General features: G+C 36.2%; 1 non-coding gene across 1 annotated transcript; it reads right to left on the reverse strand.

Annotated features, from left to right (window-relative positions):
* Positions 1-7990: 7990 nt before the first annotated feature.
* On the reverse strand, positions 7991-8097 carry LOC131654397 (small nucleolar RNA R71). The gene has a single exon (XR_009299438.1). It is a non-coding gene; the product is annotated as a small nucleolar RNA R71 (small nucleolar RNA).
* Positions 8098-8315: the final 218 nt, after the last annotated feature.

Raw genomic sequence — 8315 nt, forward strand, 5'->3', positions numbered from 1 at the left:
GGTCCTTGTATACAAGCTCAAGAGAAAGCTGTGAATATGCTTTTAAGAAGCCTGTGGGTCCTTGTATTGTAAGCCCAAGAGGAGGCTAATCGAGGGTCATTGAAGGTCCTTGTTATAGCACAAGAGAAAGCTATGTTGGCTTTGAACTTAGTTTGGCTCTAAGCAAATGGGTAAGAGGTTTCACCAGGAATACTTCCTCTTGGGTGGATGTTCCCTATTTTTGTTCTAAGGCTTTTTTCAAGATGTTTCACCGGGAATAATTCATCTTGAGGTTGAACTAAAGAATTCTAATTAGGAAAGAGCCTTCACCGGGAAGACATTCTCAATCCTAGGCCATAGTCCTATAATATATATAGTTTATTTGTCCTAAGGTTTTTATCATACGAAGTTCTAAACAGTGTATGTACAATAGGGGTTAGGACTTAGACTCAAGGAGAGGCCCATGTGAAATGGATTTGAAGTTGAAGTTGTTTTTAAAACAGATGAATTGTTTATTGAAAACAGTTGGATTGTTTATTGAAAATAGTTTTGAAATGTTTTTGTTTTGAAAACAGAAGAAGTGAAGATGGACACTTGGTCACATAGGTATATGAAGAGTTTCACCGAGAATAATGCCCTTCAATACCGAGAAGAAAGTTTTGAAAACAGATGAGGAATTTTCTGTTAAAAGAGGATTTGAAAACTATAAAAAGAAAAGGTGTTGGGTCTTACACTCTATTAGAGGCCCATAGATGATTTATTACTGTTTATGAAAAACAGTTGAAGTTGATTTGCTGGAGGATGCAAGGTTTTGTTGTTTGAAAACCTTGATCGTCTGTTTAATTAGAGATTGAAAACAATTTTGAATTTTGACAAAAGTCAACTTAATCAAGGTATAGACAAAGTCTATGTTTTAATTAAGACCTAATGGATTAGAGTTTTATCACAAAAATATTTACAAGAGATTCGGTTTTTAAAATCAAATGAAAACTATATTTAAATTATTTTAAAATACTTAAAAATATGTTATTTTAAACCTAATAAAAATGTATCAAATAAATAATATTTTTTTGTGATTTTTTTGGTTATTCATAAAATATATATATATATTAAATGAAAAGTATGTGAAAAAAACAAGTGAAAAAGATTTAATTTGGTAAGTGAATTAATTAGTTAAAGTTGTGAAGAAATTGAAATGAGAAAAGTGGTAAAAAAATAGGTTTTGTCTCCACCAAGGCTTGAACTCACACCCTTATGATTCTCATCACAAAACAATACCAAATGATAGCATATGGCAATCATGTGATAATATATGAAAATGTTATTCTAAAAATAGTTTGAAAAATAAAATGAACAAAAGGTCTAAGGGGGGATCGAACCCCAGACCTAAGGCAAGGCAAGGCTTTTGAGCGCGCGCTGTAACCATTGGGACACTACGATGAATTCGTAGATAACACGCCTACCATTCAAAATAAAATAAACTTATTCTGGGAAATTTGAAAAATGGCGCCACCATCTTCATCTTTAACCTCAAGCTTCCATAACTTTTGAATTTGCTATCTCACTCGTTTCTCAACCAAACTCAGAGATGTAAACATGGATTTTGCTCGTTTTTGAACAAAGATCATGATAGTATCCTTTGATTTCATTTATTTTCAGTGTAATTCAAAATTCATATGCATGAACACTAAGAACCCTAAAACTGAAAATTAACATGATATGATGCAATTGACTGAGGGTTAATGATCCTCTCAGGTGCATAAACTTGTTGGTATAACAAGTTTTCATTTATTAAGCATGAATCATAGAGTTTGAAGTTTGTGAAACTTACCTCTGAAATGGAGATCAAGCTCTGATCAAAGTGTGTTACAGAGTTGCTGCAATGATCCAAATAGCTTCAATGATCATCCAGGAAGGTGTTGAGATGCCTAGCTTGTGTTAGAACTCCCCAGAACTTCTTGCTCTACCTCAACTGATGTGGCTCTAAGTGAGAGGTGATGATGATGATCCTCCATGTATAGAAGTGTTCCAGGTGTTTGGATCACTTCTAAATAACCCCTTTGATGTGTTTGAATACTTACTTTCAAAGGAAGAGCTCTGGTTTGAAGAATCTGAGTCTTCTTGCCAAAGAACCTTTGAAAAACATAAGTATGGGGGAGAGAAGGAGAAAGCATGATTTTTCTGTTGCTTTGGTGTGTTGAATACTGAGGATGACACTTCTATTTATAGGCAAAGAGCTCAGTGCAATTGAAGAGAGCGAGCTTGCTTAGTGAAGTTACTTTGGTTTCTTGGCCATGAAGGAATTTCAAAGAATATCACAATGCAATGATGGCATTTTTGAGCTAGCTCCCCATCCATTGATCTCTTATGATCTTAAGGGACAATTCTGATGTGTAGAGCTCTCTAATTGCCTCAGAAAAGATTCCAATTGATGAATCACCATTTGCCATAAATTCCTAAATGTAATGATTACATAATCACATGGCTTTGATTTTTGGATGTTTTGGAATCTTGATTCAAATGATTCAAACGATTCTCTCTAATCTCTTCTGATATATTTGAAGTGTAGATGCACCAATTAGTGTAGGTCTTTGCACAAAAATGACCAAAACCAAAGTTGGTCATGCCTTGAAAATTCACTTCATGTGCCTTACTTTGCTCAAGCATAACTCTTAGCTCAAAATGAATTTGGAGGAGGTTGAGAACAATATAGAAAGCCCTTGACATTTACTTCAATCCATATGTTTTGTGTTTTCTCAAAATCCTTGAGGAAGTTAGTGAAAATGACCCATAAAGTTTGGAGAAAACTAGGGTTTTTCCAACATTCTTGGTTATGCAGCAACTTTGAAGCTCCATATGTCTTCAATGGTTGATTTTTAGCAAATAAATTATATGTGACAAAGTTGTTCATTGGACCAAAATCTACAACTTCGATGTTGGAAGTTTTTTTCAGTTTGTACTTAAAATTTTGAGATATTCCCTTCCAAAGTTTTGAAAACAAGACCTTAAAACACTTAGAAAAATTTCTAAGTATGAAAAGTCAAACTTTGACTTTTTGATTCTTGATTGATTTTCTTGATTTTTCTTGGTCAAATAACTTCAATAACCATATATTGATGATTTCAATCTTCAAAAGTCCATGGTTGACTAAAAACCCAAAAAGTCAAAGGTGGTTTGTACAGTTGACTTTTTCAAATGAATTGCAATTTCCGGAGATTTCAGGTGAATCAAGCTATCCTCTTCAAATGAATGATATGAGTGGAACATATTGAGGTAATAGAGTATCTTGAGCTATGGAGTTAGTTGTGGAACCATGTCCTGATTAAAAGCCAACGGTCCAGGTGAATTAGGTCAAAAACCCTAATTGTAGGCCAGATGAAATTGATGATTGTGGCCTCTGAATTGAAGTAAAATTACCATTGGATATTGACATAGGGATCATTTGAAGAAGATTAAGCACTTTGAGTGATGCCCTAGAGCTTTTTAGGGTTCCCAAATGTGGGCCCTGATTTTAGTCCTTGATGGATTCAAAATCCTAGTTTGGTGGCCTGAGCAAGCCCGAGTCCTGATGACTGATGTCTGAACATCATAGGTGGATGGATGAATCATTTTGAGTCCTATGATTGTATTGGAAATCATTTTGTTATTGATTTATCCTTTGCCTGAACTTCTTGTCCTTGGACACCCTAGACTGAGTACTTGGTAAACAAGTGACTGCTCTGGGTATTTGTCTTGAGTTGATGAAGTGTCTGGAGATGTGACATCTCAAGGGGGTCAAAATTAGGGTATTACAGTATCGTTATTGGGTCTTTGCCTCTTTGGGTCTGTGTGGACGACCTATAATAGTTTCTCCCAAGCCCTTGTTTCTACTTTGCAGGATGGGGGTTTGTGACATGTATCTTTGCTCGGCAACAAAATCTTTGGACGTGGAAGTTCCAAATGAGACACTGTCGTTCTTAGGAATAACTGCATTCAATGCCTCTGTATGCTAGTTAATAATGATATTTATTTTTCTTTAGAGTACTAAGGTGCTTTTTGAACCGTTTTTGAGGAAATCTCAACAATTGGTAGTGCGGGGTGATCGTATGATCCTCAATGCTCAAGTAGTATATAAAAGGCTTTCGAAGATTATCTTTACCCTTTATGCTATTATCTACCTACAAAAGAAAGTATTGTTGCGTCTTTTGTTCTTCTTCTCTAAGAATGTTCTTGTTCAAGCGTTGGATAAAGTCCATACGATTTTGTAGGTTTGCACTGGCCTTTCATGTTTAGTTGTTCCTTTCTTTGAGTTCTAAAGTCCAATGTTTAATTTTGTCCCTTTTTCTAGGGTTTCTAAGAAAGTGAGCGTTCGAGCTTGCTTCTTTGCTACATTTTACCTGCACTCTTTCATAAATTATTTTAATTCTGGTGATCATGTCAAATTCAACCAAAAAGGCTTGTAAAAATATTTCAGACGATTGAATGGATTTAAAAATATTGAGGAGTGTTTGCGCTTTTGTGTGTGAAGGTGTCTTAAACCAAGTTTTTACTGACGTGGGTCTTACGAATGACTAGGGAGTATTTTACACCAGATGAAGAAAATAGGATTCACAGTCAATGTGATGGGTACATAATCCCTTTTCATGAATGCCTATTTTCTTTCATCGCCTATCGCCTTCCCTTCAATGATTTTTAAGTCAACATTTTGAAGCATTTTCTTATCACTCCTTCACATTTACATATGGTTAACTGAGCCTTTGTTAAAGTCTTCCATCACTAGTGTGAGAATAAGGAGGGTGTACTGTCCAAAAGTATAGTTGTGTGCGTGTTCCCCTTGCAAGGACAAAGAGACTTAGAGGCCCTAGTAGGTATATTTCACGTTTGAGGGTAAGGAAAATATGAGTCAGTAACGACTATGACTCTTTCTTTATCCAAAACACGTCTTATTCCAATCATCTTCTCCCTAGGAGAGAGGAAAACATAAGGGTGAGGCGACACTTCCCTTTAGGCAGCCTTGCGTCATCGCCTTTTCCTAGGCGGTCCCAAGCTGTCTCCCTAGGGAAGGTACATTTGCAAATATAACACTACATAGGGTAAGCTGACTATAACGTTCTTCTTCCATCTTTTAAAAAATAAAAGCAGCTCCAACTATTCAAATGACTATGGCTTGGTATCTTTGAGGCAAAGAATCAAGTATTTCAAGGCTTATTATGACAATGTGAATGGTTATCGAAGGAATGGGATTGGATATTTGGACTCAAATCCATTATTTGACGAGGGCGGGATCATATCTATATAAGGAATGTTATTTGTGCTAAGAAGAGCTATACTTGAAGAACCAATTGGTGACTTTATGTAATGAACTTGATTACACTAGTGGAGTCGTCCCTTTTTATGAGGCGTTAAGAAGCCGGTTGAGAAGGTGCATTCATTTCGGGTAGATGAATCTGGTTGAGATTCAGGTTTCCTATAATCAATTCATGGTAGATGAATCCTTACCATCTATACGACAAGAAGTTGAAGAAAGGTTGGCTTGTATCCTAGATTTTAAAGAGATTCATGTTGAAAGACATCCATATAAGCTTCCCCCGTCTTATTTTGGTAATTGTCCTATGGGCTGGATAATTGATAACACGAATTTATACCATATATTTAGCTTAAATCACATAAATATTATTAGCATTTTCATTTAATTATGTTATTTTATTATAGTATTATACGGGTATTTGCGATGTTTCAGGTATTATGTCCATGTTAAAGACTATTCGTGAAAAGAAGAAGAAATGGAGCAAAATATTCATATTTATTCCAAGAAGATAAAAGGAGAGGTGCTGAAGTGAATAAGGGGTGCAAAGAAGGCCCAAAAGCAGAATGGTAGAAGCCCAATCCACGAAGGAGCTGAAAGCAACCACCTCAGCACGTGGAGACGCCCGTCTCCAAAGGCCCTAGCCACGTCACAAGGTGGAGACGCCCGTCTCCAACCTCCCTTAAAGATCTCCACTTGAGACGCACGTCTCAAGTTCATTCACCAAGTCAAACTACGAAGTGGAGACGCACGTCTCTGGGAAGAGTCAAGCAGCTACTATTTTTACGGAAGAAAAAGTGCTTCGTGAGGGAGAGAAAGCTACTACTACTCAACCTATAAAAGGAGACCGATAGTTCATTATCAAGGGTCCGAATTTTCTGCAACGAAGTTCTGCCGAATTTATTTTTGAACGCATTATTTTCTTTCGCATTTTAATTCTCAGTATTCTTTTCTCAGAGCAATTTCTACACCGGAAATTGTTGTGAACTTTCAACAAATCTAACCTTACGTTGGATTTAGTTTTTTTTATTCCTTGTTTAATTTACGCCGAATAATTTCTGAAGAACGATCCAACCGACCTGTGGTGGAAGTTCAAGTACTCGAAGATTCAAGTTTTATTTCAGATTAATATTATTCAGGTTTCTTATTTATTGCTTTAATTATATTCTTTTGCATGATATGTTGTATGCCAATTAATATGCCTATTATTATAAACCGAACTGATTTATGCATGTTTAACCGTATCAATATGTCTGGCTAATTTATTTAGATATCGGTATGTAGAGTAAGTTAACCGTGGGATCCGAAATAAGTTGGCTTAAATATGTTTTATTAAATATCACTTGTTTTTGGTTTTATGTCTAATCTAATTTGCTAAAGTTCTAAAAATCAATAGAGCGAAAGTTTGAGACTTTAGGACTGATAAAGGTTAAAATCAATAGAGCGAGAGTTTGAGATGTTTAACTGGATAGTAGACATAGAACATTAGTTTTAAGGATGGCGAAAGCGTATTAAAACTAATTAGAATTTATTTACTTTCAAAAAGTGTTTTTAAACCCGACGCGGGACAGCGAGAGCGTACGTTAGGGAATACTAGCATGATCTGAGTCAACAGAGCGAGAGTTTGAGACTAGGAGATTTAAGTAGGTAACGTCTTCATAAAGCGAGCATTTTATTAAATATGTTATTTTCAAAAAGCTTTTCTAAATCTAATGGGATGGCGAGAGAGTACATTACAAGTTAGGATAGTAGTCTAAATCAACAGAGCGAGAGTTTGAGAGGAGGACTTTTAAACGACATAATTAATAAAGATTTTTAATTAAATGAAAACCATAGCCAATGGACCTTCGGATCACCTAAGTTAGACGAAATACATACTGATATCCGTTTATTATTATATTTCTTAGAATTCATAATTTAATTTTCCCTTAGAAACAACCAAAATATTAGTAGCCTCAGCTTTACAAAGTAACCTTAGATAACGGTAGATCGATTCATAGTCCCTGTGGATTCGATATCTTTTAAAACTACACGACACAAATGTGCACTTGCAGTTATCAGATTTATAGACACAAAAAGTCGCGATCAAGTTTTTGGCTCCGTTTCCGGGGACTATTTAAGTCGATATCGTAACTCACTGTTAAACCGTATAGACTAGGGAAATTCTGTTCCTTTTCTTTGAACAATTGTATGCCAAATACTCGTTCACAAGGAGGGGAATTAATACAACGAATTAACGAAATCGAACATTTTATTAACGTAAGACGTCGAATTCATCATCTTCCCGAAGTAGAACCAATTCAAATTTCTCAGCAATTGATCTTTGCTGATCAACTAACCCCAAAGTTAGAGATGGATGCTCTTCGTCCTCTCAGAGACTATGCCGCTCCTTCACGAGCTAAACCGCACTCAAGTATCGCACCACTTGCAATTGAGGCAAACAATTTCGAACTGAAACCTCCATTGGTGCAAGATGTCCATCAGAACCAATTCTCTGGAAGCCCTGCAGACGATCCTAATCTCCATTTATCCGTGTTCGTGCAATACGCTGACACTATCAAAGCTAACAATGTCAGTCCCGAAGCTATTCGATTACGTCTCTTTCCTTTCTCCTTGAGAGATAGAGATAGAGCATGGATTCAATCCCTACCCTCTAATTCCATAACAACTTGGGACGAATTGAAGAGAGTATTCTTAGCGAGATATTTACCGCCTAGCAAAACTGCTATGCTAAGAGGTCAAATCAACGGATTTACCCAAAAAGACAACAAATCACTCTTCGAAGCTTGGGAGCGATATAAGGACATGCTAAGACTATGCCCTCATCATGGACTCGAACCATGGCTGATCATCCATATTTTTTATGGTGGTCTACTTTATAACACTAAAATGACCATAAATGCCGCTGCTGGCGGAGCTCTGATGGACAAACCTCATGATGAAGCATATAACCTCATAGAAAACATGGAACAAAACCATTACCAATGGGGAGGAGAACAAACCGCTGTAGAGAAATCCTAAACCAAAGGAGGAATGTACGAAGTAAGTGGTA

Source organism: Vicia villosa, linkage group LG2, assembly GCF_029867415.1.
Source record: "Vicia villosa cultivar HV-30 ecotype Madison, WI linkage group LG2, Vvil1.0, whole genome shotgun sequence".
Taxonomy (NCBI): Eukaryota; Viridiplantae; Streptophyta; class Magnoliopsida; order Fabales; family Fabaceae; genus Vicia; species Vicia villosa.